This window comes from Aquarana catesbeiana, linkage group LG03 (genome assembly GCF_042186555.1).
Source record: "Aquarana catesbeiana isolate 2022-GZ linkage group LG03, ASM4218655v1, whole genome shotgun sequence".
Classification (NCBI taxonomy): Eukaryota; Metazoa; Chordata; class Amphibia; order Anura; family Ranidae; genus Aquarana; species Aquarana catesbeiana.
The window spans coordinates 332,330,888-332,351,788 of record NC_133326.1 but is presented as its reverse complement, the minus strand read 5'-3'; the positions used below and the strand labels follow the sequence as shown (position 1 = coordinate 332,351,788).

Below are 20,901 nucleotides of genomic sequence, written 5' to 3'. Positions count from 1 at the left end.
CCTCACGCATCACTAACTTACTAACAAACATATCTGTCTGGATGTCACACCACTTCCTCAAACTCAACTTATCCAAAACCGAGGTCATAATAATTTCCTCCCCCACGTGCCTCTTTCCCTGACTTCTCTGTCAAGAGCAATGGCACAAACATCCACCCATCCCTGCATGCCAGGGCGCTAGGTGGTATCATGGACTCTGAACATTCCTTTCAGCCCCACATCCAATCACTTTCCAAAACTTTCCGCCTCAACCACTGCAACATCTCCAAAATACGTCCATTCCTAACCAATGAAACCACAAAGTTCCTGATTCACTTCCTGGTTATCTCTCGCCTCGACTACTGCAACTCCCTCCTTATTGGCTTACCTTTAAATAGACTATCCCCCCTTCAGTCCATCAAGAATGCTGCTGCCAGTCTCATCCACCTTACAAACTGCTCAGCATCTGCTACCCCTCTCTGCCAATCCCTTCATTGGCTTCCACTCACCCAACAAATTCAATTCAAAATACTAACAATAACTCACAAAGCCATCCCCCAGCTACATCACTAACCTAGTCTCAAAATACCAACCAAATCGTCCTCTTCATTCCTCCCAAGACCTGCTCTCTAGCTCCATTGTCACCTCCTCCTCCCATACTCACCTTCAGAACTTCCCCCAAGCCTCTCACATCCTTTGGAATCCCCTACCCCAATCTGTCCGACTATCTCCAACTCTATCCACTTTAGGGCGATCCCTGAAAACCTTTATCTTCAGAGAAGCCTATCCTGCTCTCACCTAGCAACTGTACTTTCATTTTCTTCATCAGCTCATGCCCCACAGTTATTACCTTTTGTATCACTTGACCCTCCCTCTAATGCCGCGTACACACGATCGCACATTCCTACAACAAAATCCATGTTTTTTTTTGGACGGTTGTTGGCTCAAACTTGTCTTGCATACACACGGTCACACAAATCTTGTCGGAAAGTCAAGAACGCGGTGATGTACAACACGTACGGCGAGCCGAGAAGAATGAAGTTCAATAGCCATTGCGGCTCTTCTGCTTGATTCCGAGCATGCGTGGAATTTTGTGCGTGTACACATGATCAGAATTTCCGACAACGGATTTTGTTGTCGGAAAATTTGAGATCCAGATCTCAAATTTTGTTTGTCGGAAATTCCGATGGAAAATTGTCCGATGGTCCTTACACATGGTCGGAATTTCCGACAACAACCTCCCATCGAACATTTCCCGGCGGAAAATCCGACCGTGTGTACGCGGCATCAGATTGTAAGCTCTAACAAGCAGGGCCCTCTGATTTCTCCTGTATTGAATTGTATTTTTAAATGTACTGTCTGCCCTCATGTTGTAAAGCGCTGCGCAAATTAATTCCCACATTAATTAGTCAGGACCACAAACCTCAAACACATATGTTTAGCCCTAAACCCATGGTAGCAGTGAATCTGAACCTTATCCCAAATAAGAACCCTTTGATTTTTCTAAGTATAATTTGAGACTGAAAAGGCGGACAAGGTAAAGCTCAGATGTTGATCAATGCTGAGCAAGATATTTCCCACATGATGCTGTGAAGATATCTGAAATTCATGCCCACAGCCGTGTCTGGGCTGAAAAAACACAGACATGTAAGACAAGTAAGCATCCACAGTTTGATGTAATGAATAATGGAAGAGCTGAAAGCATGCCTGTGATTTGGATTAGAGGTTAGAAAAGCAGAACGTTTTGGGTAGACAGTATTCCTGCCATCATTAATAAATATATAATAATAGATTATTTATAACACACCTGTAATTCATGATACTTGAAAGCAGCACTAATCAGAGGAGCAGTAGGCTAGCTAGGAGTGCCATCCCCAAAGGCCTTCATCTGTCATAATAATGCAATATTTTGTTATATTTTGTAAGGAAAAAATGACAGTGCTTACTCGATGCTTACTTGATGTCCAGGATCTTCCCCTATGTATATAAGAAACATCTAAATGTGCCAGGAGGATCACAGGAAATGCTCACAAGACACTTGCACATAAATATTCCATGTACTTAAAGTTGACCTCTAGGTAATACAAATATGTAAAATATTAAGGTATGTTATGAAATCTGATTGTAAATGTGTACCCATGCAGGAGCAGTGTTGTCACCTCAGGATGTGTGGTCCTACTCTAAATACAAGCCAACATACAGACAAACAGCATGCTTGAATGTTCAGCCTACTGTACATACTTTGAGACCCAATGTATGCCTGTCCTCTACAGAACCAACACAAGGCATCATGGGATGTGTAGTCCTGGCAAAGCTTGCTACGTCCCCAGAAAGGCATCGCTAGTGCATTGATGCACTTTATGGAAGTGACCACTGGGTCCTATAGAACTGTGCACAGTGCATCAAAAGGACAGAAAGTATTTTGGAACTTTAAATTTACCTCAGTGTGCACACTTAAAATGCAAAAAGAAAAATGATCCTCTATCATACAGTTTGTATAAAAATAGTTTTTTTATTACATCCAAAATAAAAACACATATTGTTGTCTGTGAAATACAACATGCACTCTGAAGGGATAGCTTACCAGTGCTGTACCTTCAGAGCTTTGTAACAGAGCCCCCGCATGCATGCCTGGGAATGACATCATCATGGCCCCGCCTATCCATACAGCCGGAGCCCGCTAACCTGGAAGGGAGACCGGGTGAAGATGGCAGCACCGGGGAGCTGTGACAGCGCTGCGCTGGAGGGCTCTGTGTCCAGGTAAGTCTGTTATAATGTACTAGTATGTGCTGCATACTAGTACATTATGACTTAAACCTGCAGGGGGGCCAATTTTTTTTTATTCTTCCGGTGGTTTACTACCGCTTTGGGGGAAAACTTTGGGGGAAAAAATACCTTCTATCTTTAGAACCACTTTAAATATTTTGGAGGGTTTTTTAAAGCATATCAATATCATGTATATCACAAACACTATATTGTAGCGCAGACTGGAGGGTAGAAAAAATTTTTTTGTACATCCCTGTAATCATTGCAGAGTAATTAGCTGGGGAAAACCAGTGGCTTTTTATTTAACTCTGATTTTATCGACTTGAGTTGAATATAAGCCATAATAATGAGAATAGTATATAACAGAGCACACCTGCGAAATTGTTTTTCGCATTCATTTTTCAAGGCATCAATTGGGGGCATTTAAAAACGTGTTGGTGCAAATTGTTGAAGTTCTGCTGATTACTGGGAGCACATTATAAAAAATACAGTTTGAGCATGTGAAGCAACGTGTAATACAGGTGTTTATATTACCTGAAATACCACACACTGACAACTGTTGCTTTGATTTCAACACTTCTGCTGCACAGAGTACATTGGGAAAGTTAGTAAACCATTGCTAATTTATTAAAGCAATGCTAAATAACAATAACGTCTGTAATAAAACAGAGGGTAAAGCTCTTTGATGAAAGTTACCCAGAGTTACAAACTGCTGACACTGATTTATGAGTTGGTGTCACTGGCACTTCATGGCCTTTCTTCTTTTAGTAACCAGCTCAGGTGCTCTTATGCCGCATACACACGAGCGGACTTTTCGACCAGACTGATCCGACGGTCTATCCGACGGACTTTCGGCGGACTTTCCGAACAAACGGACTTGCCTACACACGATCACACCAAAGTCCGACGGATTCGTACGTGATGACGTTCCCCCGGACTAAAATAAGGAAGTTGATAGCCAGTAGCCAATAGCTGCCCTAGTGTCGGTTTTCACCCATCAGACTAGCATACAGACGAGCGGTCTTTTTGATAGGAACTGGGTCCGGCGGAGTTCCGACGTAAAGATTTGAAACATGTACCAAATCTAAAGTCCGTCAGATTTTCGACCGAAAAAGTCAGCTGCAGGTCCGATGAAGCCCACACACGGTCGAATTGTCCGTTGGACCAGTCCGCTCATGTGTACGTGGCATTAGCATGAGCTATTTGAGTCAAAAAGTAAATAAGTCACCATTTGCTGCTAACCCGCAAACACTGTTGTTGTGTTTAAATGCTTAAAAGTTATGCTTTGCCCATTTAGGCCAAAATAACAGGTTGATTTGATTTACTTTCATCCCATTTGCTACTAAATCATACCTTTTTCCCCTCTTACTCACCCACTTAAGTAAAGTCAAAAGCAAATTATGTCTGATACCTGAAGCTAAGGACCTTTCCCTTAACCCACCTGGATGTATTTTGGCCTAATGATTGGTCACTGGGTGACCTCATGGGAAGAAAAGGGATATGCTCACTCATTCCCGCAAGTGCTGGTTATTTCAGTTGGCTCCAGTAAGGGGCAGCAGGGCAGTATGAAGATAAAAGGGGAAGGGAAGAACATGGGTTGGCTAGTAAAGTGACATTAAATCATTTTGTTTAATAATTCAGATACTAATAACATAACTTATATGCATTTATTTATACATTTGCTCTGCTTCCCTTTGAAACTGTTCCCCAGCCTCGCTGCCACATTCCCATTATATTTGTGCCCCCTGTGCCATCGGGACCTATGAAGTCCCACAGGAGTCATGTCTATGTGTGTTCCCTCTTTGAACTACAACTGTACATGCTGCTGTTCAGAGCACCACACATCGGCTGTGCAAGAGGGACCCCAAGCAAAAGCCACACCTTTATACCTCCTCCACAGTATTGATTGACAGTGGCTCTTGGTCCCTTTTGCACTGCCTGTGTTTGCGGCACAACTGCATGTACAGTGGTAGTTTCAAGAGGGAACTTGCATGTAGAGGAGGCTCCTATGGGACTCCATAGATCCCCAAGGCCCACTGGCCACAAATATAATGGGAGTGAGGGGGTTTGAATCACAGAAAGAGCTCACTTCTGTGATGGTAAAGGTGAACAGTAACAGCAGGGCCTCTCTTAGCAACATCCTAGTAACGTCCTGGGAGTTTTCAGGTCAAGCTTCATGAAGTATGTAAATAGTCTACACCTATAGCAACAACATTATTCAACTTTAGTCAAAGCTGCACGGTTTGTTTTTATTCACAGACAGCCCTTATCTGCATAGGTAGTTTTTTGGTTAAGGTGAACTAATCTTTTAAAGCTGAACTCCAGCCAAAACACTAAATATACAGATAAAAATACATATAGGGAAGCTATTTTACCCGCCAAAGTATTTGTATATCTGCCCATTAACTTCTGAGATTTACACAGCTCTTCCACACATCATAGACCTATCTGGCAGCAGAGTGTCACCCCCATACCCCTCCTGATTGAAAGGAGATGCAGAAGAATGACCAACTCATCTCTTTGTCACTCTGCTCTCTTCTTCTATAAGCATGCTATTTGCACTCTTACAAGGCAATAAAATCCCAGGCCCATGGTGTAAAAAAGATGGGTGCCGGTCACTTTGTTAAGCTTAAAACAGAGATTAAATGCAGGTTGCAATACAGGAAGAAGGGTGAGGTGTAGCAGTCAGAAAGGTGGCTGTGAATACTCCTCATTCAACCTTTCATTCAAAACATTTGTTGAAGGGGAAGGTTGCAGGTTAGTATTATTTAGCTCAAGCAACCAGCATCTTCAGGAATACCTCCCAGGAGGGGGATCCCTACTTCTTTCCGACCCCTAGGCCCAAAGGCCTATAGAGAGACAGGTCTTTCACAATATTTTCACACGCCGAACATCCATTAGGGAAGAGATAGAACAGAAATAGTCTAAAATATTTATTGATTCTTCAGCACACATCACCACGTCTCCTAAGCCTGCTGATTGGCTAGGTCATTAAACATTCATAACACAGAGTGACACCTCTCTAGCACAGCCTGCTGGTGAAAGCTCAAACAGCAAGAGGCAGAGAAAATATAATCTACGCGTAGAAAATGAGTCCTGCTGAAGTTCACATCCGCTGACTGCAGAGTCCTACAGAATCACAAAAATACAAAAAGGTAATTTAGTAAAAATATTACAACCCCACATTCATTTTTTTACAGCATGTATAAAATTTTTAAACTAGAGCTACACACTAAAATGTTTACTAACCCAGTAATAAAATTTTTAAATATGAAACTCTAGGAATAGCAATCAGTTGCTAAACAGATTGGATGGCTTATTTCCTACTGTGCGTTATGTGACTGCGAAATCACCCTTAGATCTACTAATAGCTATTTGGTGCAGGGGAATGCCTGAGTAGATGTCTAGCATGTAGTAGTAACTAATCTTGAATGATGACACAATGCTGTATGTAACCACATGCTACTGTTTTCAGCTTGTATAGCTTACACCATCGTGAACCATTTGTTCTATCTATCAACTGCTACTAATGACAATTAATCACTAGGCATTTTAGTAAATGAATGTGTTTGCAATTGCATGGAGTTCTTTCAAACTTTTCACCATTTAGATGTGAAAATGACCTAGACTATAACTGACAAATGTTTAATTAGCAATAGATTACATGTAATTTGCTTTTCTGAACAGTGTAATTGAAATAAGCTTTGCCTTCTTTCTTTTTATGGAAAGCAAAAGGTCCTTGTCTGGACATCTAAAGTCACCGTGGTCACATAATTGGCTCCGTTGTGAGACTGCCAGCTTGGAAATGGACCCAAAGGTGAGACAGGCCTCCGCTATTATTTCTGACACACAGGAACTAACGTCCTCTTCACATTTATTATACATTGGCAGAATGTTAGAAAGACTTCATTTAGAAATTATAATCCGTTAGTAGGATCACTGGCTTCTACATAATTCTAAGACTAATAAGTTTTTAATGAAGGAACTCCATTCCAGCTGATTCTAGTGGTAATTTGCTTTAAATATTTAATGACCGTAGATTCTGTGTGTTTTATGTACATCTGTCAGCTCTATAACAAGAGTAGGTGAGGGGGAAGGGTGCATTCAGATAAAGAGCGCTTCTGACCCCATCTTGTATTAACTAAACATGGCACTCAGGTGACATACATTATGCAGTGGTTTTGTCTCCCACATAAGCTACTGTATTACCATTGTAAACCTTATTTAAAGGACTATTTTACTTTCATGCAATTTATTTGTGTGGCATTTAGAATATCAATTCCTTTTTCATATAACATGACTCTATTATATTTGGCTCCACATTCAAATTCAGACCAAACTGTCCAGCAAACATGACAATTACAAGGTTTGGAACAAGGGGTGCTTCAATTACAGTATCTCACAAAAGTGAGTACACCCCTCATATTTTTGTAAATATTTTATTATATCTTCTCATGTGACAACATTGAAGAAATGACACTTTGCTACAATGTAAAGTAGTGAGTGTAGAGCTTTTATAACAGTGTAAATTTGCTGTCCCCTCAAAATAACTCAACACACAGCCATTAATGTCTAAACAGCTGGCAACAAAAGTAAGTACACCCCTAAGTGAAAATGTCTAAATTGGGAAGGATTAGCCATTTTCCCACCCTGGTGCCAACTTAATCATTAGTGTTACAAGGTCTCAAGGAGTGAATGGGGAGCAGGTGTGTTAAATTTGGTGTTATTGCTCTCACTCTCTCATACTGGTCACTGGAAGTTCAACATGGCATCTCATGGCAAAGAACTCTCTGAGGATCTAAAAAAAAAAATGTTGCTTTACATAAAGATGGCCTAGGCTATAAGAAGATTGCCAAGACCCTGAAACTGAGCTGCAGCATGGTGGCCAAGACCATACATCGGTTTAACAGGACAGGTTCCACTCAGAATAGGCGTCGCCGTAGTCGACCAAAGAAGTTGAGTGCACATGCTCAGTGTCATATCCAGAGGTTGTCTTTGGGAAGTAGACGTATGAGTGCTGGCAGCATTGCTGCAGAGGTTGAAGGGGGTGGGGGGTCAGCCTGTCAGTGCTCAGATCATACGCTGCGCACTGCATCAAATTGGTCTGCACGGCTGTCGTCCCAGAAGGATGCCTCTTCTAAAGATGATGCACAAGAAAGCCCTCAAACAGTTTGCTGAAGACAAGCAGACTAAGGACATGGATTACTGAAACCATGTCCTGTGGTCTGATGAGACCAAGATAAACTTATTTGGTTCAGATGGTGTTAAGCGTGTGTGGCAGCAACCAGGTGAGGAGTACAAAGACAAGTGTGTCTTGCCTACAGTCAAGCATGGTGGCGGGAGTGTCATGGTCTTGGGCTATATGAGTGCTGCCGGCACTGGGGCACTACAGTTCATTTAGGGAACCACGAATGCCAACATGTACTGTGACATATTGAAGCAGAGCACAATCCCCTCCTTACGGAGACTGGGCCGCAGGGCAGTATTCCAACGTGATAACAACCCCAAACACACCACCAAGACGACCATTGCCTTGCTAAAGAAGCTGAGGGTAAAGGTGATGGACTGGCCTAACATGTCTCCAGACCTAAACCCTATTGAGCATCTGTGGGGCATCCTCAAATGGAAGGTGGAGAAGCGCAAGGTCTCTAACATCCACCAGCTCCATGATGTTGTCATTGAGGAGTAGAAGAGGACTCCAGTGGCAGCCTATGAAGCTCTGGCAAACTCCACGCCCAAGAGGGTTAAGGCAGTGCTGGAAAATGGCTGTGTGTTGAGTTATTTTGAGGAAAATTTACACTGTTATACAAGCTGTACACTCACTACTTTACATTGTAGCAAAGTGTCATTTCTTCAGTGTTGTCACATAAAAAGATATAAAATATTTACAAAAATGTGAGGGGTGTACTCAATTTTGTGAGATAGTTTTAGCGGCGCTTTACCGCTGTTATATCGTTGCTTTTTGGACGCTAGTGGGGTGCCTTTAACCCCTGCTAGTGGCCGAAGAAAGGGTTAATGGCACCCGTGTTGTGCCGCTACCGAAGCAATTGCAGGCCCTTCGGCACCGCTGCCCATTCATTTCAATGAACAGGGCGGTTTGGGAGCAGTGTATACACCGCTCCTGCACCACACCAAAGATGCTGTGTGTGTCTTTGGGTAGATTTCCCTCCACCTGCTAATACACCATGAAGTGATGGCTAATAACCTCAAAGTCAAGTGATATCACCTTTAAGACAGTTATCACAAAAAGGTATCCACATTGGAAGATTTCCCATAGCTCCCTTGTAAGCTGGTACAGGTTGACCTCCCTACACAGGTGGCACTGTTCATCCACTTTGCAGGGAGAGTGGAAGAAAGGTGGAATACCCATTCCTCTCAGGCCTCCATATGTGTCATCGGGTGGACTGCTGTCAGATTGGACACTGCCACCCAGGTGACCTCTTCAGCCTTCTCTAATGAGGGTAGAACTTACAAAAATCCCTAGCTCAGTGCAGTTGGCTCAGATTCTGCATATGGCTAGGTTAAAGAGGAGCTTCAGAAAAAATTAAAAGTCAACAGCTGCAAATACTATAGCTTCTGACTTTTAATATTAGGACGCTTACATGTCCACAAATCCAGCGGTGTCTCAGCTCTTGGGTGCTGCCGCTGCCATCTCGGCTATGGTAAACCAGCAGTAAAACCTTGCATCTTCACAGCCGGTTCCCAACTGCGCATACGTGAGGCGCGCTGCACTTTGTGAATGGCCCGACAGTGGGGGAAGGTGGAGGGGGGACGAACTTCCAGCTGAGTTCACCAGGGCAAAGTCAGCTGATAGTGGGAGCGGGTACCTGTCAAAACCAGGTACTTTACCCCCTCCTTCCTTCCCGAAAGGTGCCAAATGTGGCAGCGGAGGGGGGGAGGAGACAAACAAGTGGAGCGTCCCTTTTTGGGTGGAGCTTCGCTTTAAAGACAGGAACCCGTCTTTCAGGGAGAAAGTGCCTAGTGTAGGGAAAGGTTCCAGAGGAGGAGGGACAGTATAGGGACTGTCATCAGAGCTCCTTGGGAAAATTCTCCACTACTTGTGCTTCCTGCATCTGCCTTCCAGCTGCTTCCCTCACCAGGTGCTGGCAGCCCCTGTACATCCCTGAAAATCCCCCATACTGCTGTCAGTGTTGCTGCTTGTTTATTAATGTTGGAAACACTCTGTTGCTGTATGTGGAATATTTTGACAATATAACCTTGTATTTTCAACCACTGTGTTTGAGGTGCCTTCTTTCTGGGTGCTTCGTCTGGGCTTTCCCCTGCCCCTCAGTCTACACCCTGATCTGGAGACAACTGTAAAGTTTTGGATTTCCATTCACTTTTTGTCCTGGTCACAGTAGTTATTAGAATAAATAGAAAGTGTGCACCTAACCAGCAGGGGCATAAACAGCAATAAAAACTTTACAGGGATTTTATTCATCTCAACATCAGTCTATTATGGAATTGTATGAACTCGGTGTCCACAGCTCTTCACATAAACCTGTCATTCCAGCCACGAGAATTTGCAATTCTTGCACATGGTAATTGCAGTGTGTGCTAATCGCAGTATGTAAATTAAGCCCTACTCTCTCCAAAAAGTGGAATTTGACCCATAACAGTTTGATAACAATTTAATGGTCCTTAACAAAAGAACATACCACCTTAATAATTATGCTACCAAAATTAGTGTGTGCTGTAAATTGCCCCCAGCATTGCACCTGCCTCTTCTTGCTGGAAGCCAACATTTTGTTGAAGCCCAGAACAGTCACTTTCTTCTTCTCAAACCCCCCCCCTCGCTTTGGTCTCAAAAACAATGTCACTTTCTGTAATTAAAATGTGTGCATTTCCAGCCTTGATTGCATGTCTTGGCTCAGCCAGAGAGGAAGGCTGACAGAAGCTTTACAGTGCTGAAGTTCACAGGCTGCCTCTGTGAGGGAGAAAAGAGAGAATATCAGGAAGATGATATAAGCTAACCTTAACATAGCATTAAGCCTTGTAAGTTTACCTTTCCTTTGTCTCCCTGGCAGCAGAGTTTATCCTGTCACCCCTTCTGATTTTCTTTTCTCTTTCCCTAATCTGTCATTCCTGAGCATAGTCTCATAGTGTCATTGGGAGCCAATCGCTTCCACTTTTGTATCTGAGCTGAGGATTGAGAGACCTGAGAGAGTCTTGGCTCTTGTGCACATTGCTGGATTGAGATCAGGCTCAGGTATGTATTTAGGGGGGCTGCGGGGGGTGCTGCATGCAGAAGTGTTTTTTTTTTTACCTTACTGCATAGAATGCAGTAAGGTAAAAAAACCTTCTGCCTTTAGTCCCACTTTAATGGAGAATGTGGAGGTCAGTAGTACAGTATGTAGTGCAGAGGGCATAGATAAGTAAGTAGGGCAACATGCAGACGTCAGTAGTAACACAGAGATGAGTGGTAATTAGGGCACAGGGCAGAGGGCAGAGGTCAGTAGGGATGAAGGCAGGGTTCAGAAGTCAGTAGTAAGTAATGCACAGTTCAGGTTTCTGCAGTAATGCAGGGGTTGGTAGTAACACAGAGGGCCGAGATCAGTAGTAAGTAATACAGAGTGCAGAGGATAGGCATATGTAGTGCAGAGTGCAAGGGACAGTAGTAAATAATGCATGGGGAAGGGGACTGTAGTTATGCACAGTTCAGAGTTCAGTAGTAAGTAATGCACAGTTCAGTGGTCAGTAGTAAGTAACAAGTAGGGCAAAGCCCATCATTAAAAAGGTTAAGCTCAGAGGTCATTAGTATGTAATGCAGAGGGCAGAACTAAGTAGTAAATAAGGCAGAGGGCAGACAGTAGAGGTTAATAGTAAGTAAGGCAGAGGGCAAAGGTAAGTAGTAAGTAAAGCAGATGTCAGTAGTATGTAATTCAAAGGGCAGAGATTACTGCTCCAGACACAGTCAGAGGCAGCTCTCTTGTCCATCCCATCCCCCCATGCCCTGGGTTCACTGGCCTGCACAGTGGCACAAAGGCAGCCCCTGGTCCCCTCATCCTGGGCCTGTTTACTTACTGACACACAAGCAAGCAAGGCAGAAATTCCTCCTGAGCTCCTCGCTTTCCTGGGCTGGATTTGGCATATTTAAATCCGGGACTAAATCAGGGACACTTCGCAGTTGGGGCAGTCTCCTCAATCTGTATATAGTATGGTGCAACTTGCATACTTGTCTCCTTGTCTATAAGATAACTCTGTATATAGTATGGTGCAACTTGCATACTTGTCTCCTTGTCTATAAGATAACTCTTATGCCCCGTACACACGGTCGGACTTTGTTCGGACATTCCGACAACAAAATCCATGGATTTTTTCCGACGGATGTTGGCTCAAACTTGTCTTGCATACACACGGTCACACAAAGTTGTCGGAAAATCCGATCGTTCTAAACGCGGTGACGTAAAACACGTATGTTGGGACTATAAACGGGGCAGTGGCCAATAGCTTTCATCTCTTTATTTATTCTGAGCATGCGTGGCACTTTGTCCGTCGGATTTGTGTACACACGATCAGAATTTCCGACAACGGATTTTGTTGTCGGAAAATTTTATCTCCTGCTCTCCAACTTTGTGTGTCGGAAAATCTGATGGAAAATGTCCGATGGAGCCCACACACGGTCGGAATTTCTGACAACACGCTCCGATCGGACATTTTCCATCGGAAAATCCGACCGTGTGTACGGGGCATAATGGTGGGAAGGTGCCACATCTAACAATAACACGCCATTGTTCACAAAAAAAAGATAATAAAAAACAGAATTTTCCAATACCACATAAGCAAAGCACGAGCATTTTAATCTGTTTTTTTCTTTCTTTTTTTTTTTCTTTGAGTATAGATATACCAACCAACTCATCAACGAAAATCAAGATTTTCTTACCTGATTTATTTAAATGTCCTTGTATATTCACATGTTCATATAATGATATTCATTATATACTTAAACTGCTACTTAAATGCAAAGAAATTGCTTAGTCATAAAGCCATACATCTGTACTCTGTCTTCCTGTCTTGGCTGACATTTTAATGATGATTTTATTTTTTTGTATTTCTATTTTAATTTCCGTTGCCGATTAATGTATGTCAGGCTTCCTTATTTACATTTCTATTATGTACAAAGAGCCAAAGTTAGCAACATGGAAATCTATAACATGTACCGTAATTTTCCTAAAAAAAAATTCCTGAAATTATACGAAATTTGAATTACACAGGCACTGACAAGAACATAACTATGACATAAATCGACAAGCCCTGTACATCAACTTTTGACCATATTTGTACAAACTATTATCTTGAAACTATTGTATAGTTTTATAGAACAGCAGTGACACATACATGACCATACAAGGAAGAAAGTCAAGTTTTCAGATTCCTCAAGGAAAATCAAGAATTTCTTACCTGATTTGTTTAAAAGTCCTTGTATATTTACATGTTTATATAAGGACATTCGTTATTTACTTAAACCGCTACTAAAACGCAGAGAAATTGCTTAGTCCTAAGGCCCCATGTGTCAAGAATACCTACTCTTAATTCACCAAGCACACCTTAACTGCTTGCCAACCAGCCGCCGCAGTTATACTGCGCAGGTTGGCTCAGCTGTGCGAATCGCCATAGGTGAATGTCGGGCTCGTACACGCCGTTCTGTGGGCGCGTGCCCATTGGCCAGCTGAGCAGCCAATCAGCAGCCAATGGGCGATCGTTTCCCACAGTGACAGAACGGAGATCTGCCTGTGTAAACAAGGCAGATCTCCGTTCTGACAGGGGATCACACAGAGATCCTGTCTTTCTACTATGTAGGAAGGCAAATCTGTGTGTTGTCCCAAGCAGCCCATCCCCCATACAGTTAGTAAATACACTGAGGGAACACAGTTAACCCTTTGATCGCCGCTGATGTTAACCCCTTCCCTGACAGTGTCATTAGTACAATGTTGTGCATATTTTTAGCACTGATCACTGTAATAATATCACTGGTTCCTAAAAAAGTGTCAAAAACGTCAGGTGTCCGATTTGTCCTCCACAATGTCGCAGTCCCGCTAAAAATCAATGATCACTGCCATTACTAGTAAAAAAAAAAAAAAAATAATAATAATATAATTATAATAATAATAATAATAATAATAAAAATGCCATATATCTATCCCCTATTTTGTAGACACTATAACTTTTGCGCAAACCAATCAATATACACTTATTGTTTATTTTTTTACCAAAAATATGTAGTAGAATACATATTGGCCTAAACTGATGAAGAAATTAGATTTTTTAAATTTTTTTATTGGGTATGTTTTGTAGCAGAAAGTAAAAAAATGTTTTTTTTTCAAAATTATCGGTCTTTTATTGTTTATAGCGAAAAAAAATAAAAAACGCAGAAGTGATCAAATACCACCAAAAGAAAGCAAATGAAAATGGTTTTGAGTGAATTTTTTTTCCCTTTTTATTCACCTGACAAGCCAGCCAGTAGCACACTAGTTGTCGTAGGGTGTCTCCACTCCATTGGAGAAGCAATGGAGCCACCTTTGGACAGCAGTATTAATCATCTAGGGAGACAGTAGTGTAAGTCGCACAAACAGCTTTAGATGGACTTGACTAACAAATTAAAGTTGATCCCCAGCTAACACTTTTCAAACAGTTACAGCAACAGCTTTTTTTCCTTCTGGGATAAAGGTTTTACATAAATGATTAAAAGCTGACCATTGTAAGCACCCCTGTCAGTGGCAAATGGTTTGCCTCAACCCTCTAACTGCGACGTTTACTGGACAGCTTAGTCTGTTAAAGGAATTTGAAAAATAACAGACTTACTGGCTGGATCACCAGGTTCAAATAAAGGGGGGAGGCTTAAAAAAAATAAAAATAATACAGCTACCACATCCAAGAATTGGTAAGTTGTAATATATTACATTTTTGTTTTGGGGTCTAATACGGCTTTAAGCCATTATGCTGCCACAGAATTATGCCCCGTACACACGATCGGACATTGATCGGACATTCCGACAACAAAATCCTAGGATTTTTTCAGACGGATGTTGGCTCAAACTTGTTTCGCATACACACGGTCGCACAAAGTTGTCGGAATTTCCAATCACCAAGAACGTGGTCACGTACACCACCATCGTTTTCTGCTGTTCAGTTTGTGCTTGTGGGTTTGTATCTGCTCTTCAGTGCGTGCAAGCAAGCTTTGCGTGACTTATTAGTCATTGTGTTCTTGTTCGTTCGTTACTGATTTTCAGGTCGCTCTTCACAGGCCTTTGCTGTTCTTCAGTGCGTTCTGTTACTTTGTTCTGAGCAGCCGACCGTTTTCTAGCCATGTTGCGTATACGTACTCCTCGTAGAGTTCGTGCTGTGCGGGGGCTTGGTGTTGGGGTCCTTACCTTGACACAAATCCAGTCCATGAACAGGGTGGGGAGGAGTTCATGGACCAAGAATTGGTTGCTCCAGCGTGACCAGTTCTCTCATATGCCTTTGCTCCGTGAGATCCGTGAGGATAATCCTGATGATTTCAGGAACTTTCTCCGGATGACGGACCCCGTATTTCACCGTTTGTTGGCTTTGCTGACCCCCTATATCAGCAGGCAGGATACCTGCATGAGGCAAGCCATCACTCCGGAGCAGAGGTTCGTCGCCACCCTGCGGTACTTGGCGACGGGGAGAAGCCTGCAGGACCTCCAGTTCTCGACAGGCATCTCCCCCCAGGCTCTGGGTATCATTATCCCAGGGACCTGTTCTGCCATCATCCAGGTCCTGCAGAAGGAGTATATTAAGGTAAGATTTTTATCCTTTAACATCACATTTTATTGTATAGAATGTTTGTTAATATATTGTATTTCTTTCCTCATTCCCTAATTACTATGATTGTAATATGCTGTGAATGTCCCCTTTGTCCTCATGCATGCTGGATTTTTATGTAATTTTTTTTGTCCTTCATACATATTTGCCTTCACTAACCTCCCCAGCATGCTCTCCTGGGCCTATATTCACATCGTGTAGTCACTTAACAATGTATTTTGTCAGCTCCATAGTAGTGCTTTACCCTAAATACCCCCTAAAATGTGTAAATTTGTGATGTGTGCTTTAAATTCAGGCAGAGTGCCAGAGGCTTTTTTTTTGGTCTCCCAAAATCTTTTTGAACCCTCCCTCCCCCCAACTGCTAACTCAGCTGATACCAATCTTCTATCTGCTGACTTTGCCAAACCCATACACACTATACCCACCTCTTTAGTGGTCAGATTTAAGGATGAATTCCCCAAAGCATGTAGTGCAAGGGCCTGCCTGAATACTTTCAAATGGTACTGTTTAAAGTTTTTGTAACCTATTATTATCTTGATAGGTAATAGCAGAATGTAAAAATGTGCTCAAATGTGTACAGTGTGTATTTATATCTTTGTATTATGACACTTCTTCCCTGTCCAATGGGCTGCCAATAGTGTAAAGTAAGGAGGGGCTGGCCAAAGTAATACACATTATTTATGCATTCAGTTCGCAATGAAGTGGAGAGGGTTACCTGTCCAAAACATCTTCCTCCCCCCCCATAAAATTTATAAAATGGCCCATGGGGGGGGGGGGAGAGAATCTGATAGGTGGACCTTATACCTTTGTCTTTAAATACTCCCTAAAATAAATGTTATACTGATGTTGGCCATGAATGTTTGTGTCTAATCTGCTTTCCATGTTTATGTGCAAAATGATTAATTTATTTTTCTGGTTTTACTCCACAGTTTCCTTCCAACCCACAGGAATGGCAGACTGTGGCCTCCCACTTTGCCCAGCGGTGGGACTTTCCTAACTGCGGAGGGGCAATTGATGGGAAACATGTCCACATCATCCCACCCCCCAACTCGGAGTCATACTATTATAATTATAAGGGGTTCAATAGTATTGTTATGTTGGCGGTGGCGTCAGCTACTTATGAGTTCCTGTATGTGGACGTGGGGAAGAATGGTGGAGTCATCGCCCAGACAGAGTTCTACAGGCATCTCCAGAATGGCAGCTAGGACTTGCCACCTCCAGAAGACAATGTGGAAGGACTCCCATTTGTCTTAGTTGCGGATGAAGCATTTGCGCTGGGGGACCATCTTATGTGGCCATTCCCGATGAGGACCCTCACCCCGGACCAGAGGGTTTTTAATTACCGGCTGGTCAGAGCCAGAAGAGTGGTGAAGAACACGCTTGGAATCATGGCCAGCCGGTTCCACCTATTTCTTACAGCCATACACATGGAGGAGTATAAACTGAATCATATCATCCCTGTCAAGCTGTGTTCTCCACAACTTTTTAAAGCGAAATTCTGCCAAGTATGCTGCATCAGTGGGATATGAGGCCGGAATTCCTGGAAATGAAACAACCCTGACGGCGCTTGAAGCTGGCCGTCCTGGCTTGCCCTCCTGAGTGCCAGCGAGGTCCGTCTAAGATACCTTGAATACTTTGCGGGTAGGGGGTCATCAATATGCCAGACAATGTCTGAGCCTTTTTTTAAATAAAAAAATTAGTTACCTACTAAAATATTTGCTGCAATTTATTACTGCTTGTGTTTCTTTTAGCTGACCCTGACTGAAATGTGTGTAGTTCTGAAAATGGCGTGATTGTGTAACATTAGAAAGGACTGTTGGGTGTTATTTACTAAAGGCAAATACACTTTGCACTACAAGTGCACTTGAGACTGCACTGAAACTGCACTTGTAGTGCAAAGTGGATTTGCCCTTAGGAAATAACCTAATAAATAAACAGCAATTTTCCCCCAACAAAATTTTTGGAACATTGAAATAAGAATCCACACATTCTTGATTATCAATCTTTTTAATACCAGCACAATCACATGTGCGTTTATAAAAGGTTTTTTAAAGCAAACCAACATGTTTGTTGTATAACAATTTTTTGGGTCACATTAATAAAAGTTAAAATGTCCATTTAAGATAAAACAGGCATGTTTAAAACCAACAAGAATTACACAAATCTGGAACTTACAAAGTTCAACTTTTGTAGAAATTGAAGGCAATATCAGACATGAGTATTTATAAACTGCGTTTGAGCGTTCAGCAGATGGGGTGAAGTCACCCCTGGAAAAGCCTAATTTTGAAGATGCACACAAATTGCAGAATGTCAATATGTGCTAGCCATCATGGGGGATCAATGGACGTGTTTTGTGGGTGCAACCCCTTCCTCTCAGCTACTTTATTATTGAGGAAGGGGTTGCACCCACAAAACGCGTCCATTGATCTCCTGTGATGGCAGAGAGAACATGTTGACACACTGTGTGTATCTTTAAAATTTGGCTTTTCGAGAATATGTCAAAAAAGGTGCAAAAAATGTTTCGATCCAAAATACACAAAAAAGTCTGGTATTTGGAGGTGTTTTAAACTCTCCCTAAAACATCAATGATGTTCTTAATTTTGTTTTGAACATCATTGATGTTTTTCTGGATGTTTTCCAAGTCCCTATTACACCCCATGATCTCCCCGATCAGGATCTGGGCACTCTCACTGGTGAAATGACCTGGATCCACAACATCACGATCACCTAAAAATATAAAAACAAAAATACACCATGTATTAGAAATCAGCCAGCATCCATCTCTTACCTGAGCCTGTGGTCGCAGACACTCACCTGATGTGGTGACTATTTCAATTACGTCTCCTTCCTCCTCCTCCTTTTGGCTTTGGTGGATTTCCATTCCCAAAATGAGGTGGGGGGTCTGTGGTCTCCTCGGATGAGTGGTGTCCTCCGAGTCTTTTATCCCCTATGTAAAAAAAAAATAGGTATACTTAGCACACAGATATTTGATGGCAGAAATACGAATATGAAACATTGCTTGTAAGTGGGGTACAATTGTCTGTTTTGGCAGAGTTGCAAGATGAAGAAATATTTTTTTCCTTTGTCAAGCTTGAATACTTACCTGTTTTGTACAAGCTTCTCAGATGGAGACACCCCTATAGTAAACACTTGAGCACCTGTGTGGGCCCCCTAATAAAAAGGGTGTTCTTGTGTCCCACACTAGTGCTCCAGTGTCCAGATGTGTAAACAGCTGCTGAGTGTCCTCTCCTTACACAGAATCTAGTTTGCATTTCATTCTAGTTACCAACCCATCTACACAGCCAAATTATTTGAAGAGAAGTAGGCTAGCAAAAATGTATTCAAATGCATATGGCCAAAACATGGTGTTTTCTATGCCGAATGAACAATGTTTCCAACGAACGAACAATGTGTCCATGAACATGAAAGTTGCCATTTTAAACTGTACAACAGTAAAGAAAAGCACATGGAGCAGCACGAACGTAATAAAAATAAAGCATAGTAACACAGGACAACTACTTACTTTTTTGCAGCACTCTCCTGATCCTATATATATATACTGCTCGTGCTCCCTTAATTTGAGGTCCGACCACCGCTTCCTCAGTTGATCTTTCGATCGTCGTACCCCGAAATTCCGGTGCAGACTCTTGACCACTTTTGCCATGATCTTGGCCTTTCTGTCATTGGGGTTGGGGTAAGGTCCATACTTCCTGTCATAGTCGGTCCTCTTCAGGATGTCGACAATCTCCAACATCTCCCCAAAGGACATATTTGAGGCCTTAAATCATCTCCTCCAGGATCGGGACGTTTCTGGCTCCGGGCTTTCCTCCTCCTCCTCGTTGCTGTAATTAGCACGCACCTGCTGTGTCTCCACCATGTGCTCTTCCCCCACTGCGCCAAACGAGAAGGGGCGGGGAATGGACTAGAAAGAACGTCAGGGGCGGGCGGAGTTTCACGCATGCGCAGTGTATATAAAGCGTAACACGCGTGCGTACTATGTACGATCTGTGAGTGGAGGAAGGAATATCGGAGGCGTCGATCGTGATAACGAAGGTAAGATTTCAAATTGGGCCTATACTGCTTCTAGATTGAGGCCTGTATTTGGACGAGTTTATAAGACTTTAGGCTGACATTAGGGTTTGTCTTGTGTTGTGTCTTGCAGAGAGAATTGATCTAGTCAATGATCATGACTTTATGCCAATCTTCATAGATATGTTCAGGGAGCTGCCCTGTCTGTGGCAGGTGAACCACCCCTAATATAAGAACCAAACAAAGAGGAAGGCAGCGCTGGATAATTTGCTGCAATTTGTGAAGCCAGTGATCCCCACGGCAGACATCACCTATTTGAAGATCCTAATTGGTGGCATGAGGAGCACTTATCTAAAGGAGCGCAAGAAGGTCCAGGATTCCCAGAGATTAGGAGCTGCAGATGACATTTATGTCGCCAGGCTGTGGTACTATGACAGACTGCATTTTCTGGCAGGGCAGAATGAACCCAGGCCAGTTCTCTCCACTCTTCCTTCTATGCTTCCTTCCCCCCCAGCTGAGGCTTCTGACATCCAACCTGGGCCTTCCAAGCAGCAACATGTGGAGGAGCCCAGCTTGAGCCAGGTATAGTATTCTTCTAAATATTTCTGGTTGTCCAATCAATGATGTTAAATAGATGTTAGTTTGGAGTACTAATTTCTGATTGTGATTGATGAACCAAAAACTAAAACGATGTCCCTTTTTCATACACAGGAAAGTCTCAGCCAGGAGGTGGCCGGGCCAAGCAGGCTGCCCAATACTCAGGTCCGTCCCCTCCGCCTTCAAAGAAAAAGTGTCAGGAAGAGGAGTAACCTGGAGGAGGCTACAATTGACCTATTTTGGAAGGCTACTGAGGCCCTCAGAACACCCCACAGTGTGGAAGAGGATTTTGCTGAGCTAACTGCATGCACAATGATGCAAATGGAGGAGGGCAAATGCTTCTTATGTGAGTTTGTAATTTTAGAAGCTCTAAATAAGGGGTTGAGGGGCCAACTCACATGTGAAAGCCACATTTGTCAGCTCACCCATGGTCCTCCTCCTCCAGGTCCTCCTCCCCCTCCTCCAGGTCCTACTCCTCCTCCTGCCACAACTCCACCACCAGAGCCACAGCCGGGAAGGAAGCGTGTAAGGAAGACCAGAGAGTGATGACCCTGGGTTCAGTCTGGTCTGGCCAAAGATGCAGGCTCTTGTATGACCACAGCCTGGGGACACAGATGTCATCTGCAGCTGTTCGTGATTCTCTTGGACTTCTGGACCAGATTGCACTCCCTTATATATGGACTCCTCAGGCCACCAATTTTGCAGTAAAATAATTGATGTCTGCCCGGGGGCCAAAGGCTTCGC

The 20,901-nt window shown here is 42.9% G+C and overlaps 1 long non-coding RNA gene across 1 annotated transcript in view; it reads left to right on the top strand.

Moving 5' to 3' along the window:
* LOC141132273 (uncharacterized) overlaps nt 1–20,901 on the top strand; it is a 51,307-nt gene that overhangs the window by 11,025 nt on the left and 19,381 nt on the right. Inside the window, exon 2 of the long non-coding RNA XR_012242875.1 lies at nt 6,475–6,562. This is a non-coding gene — a long non-coding RNA (uncharacterized lncRNA). The remainder of the gene's footprint in view (nt 1–6,474; nt 6,563–20,901) is intronic.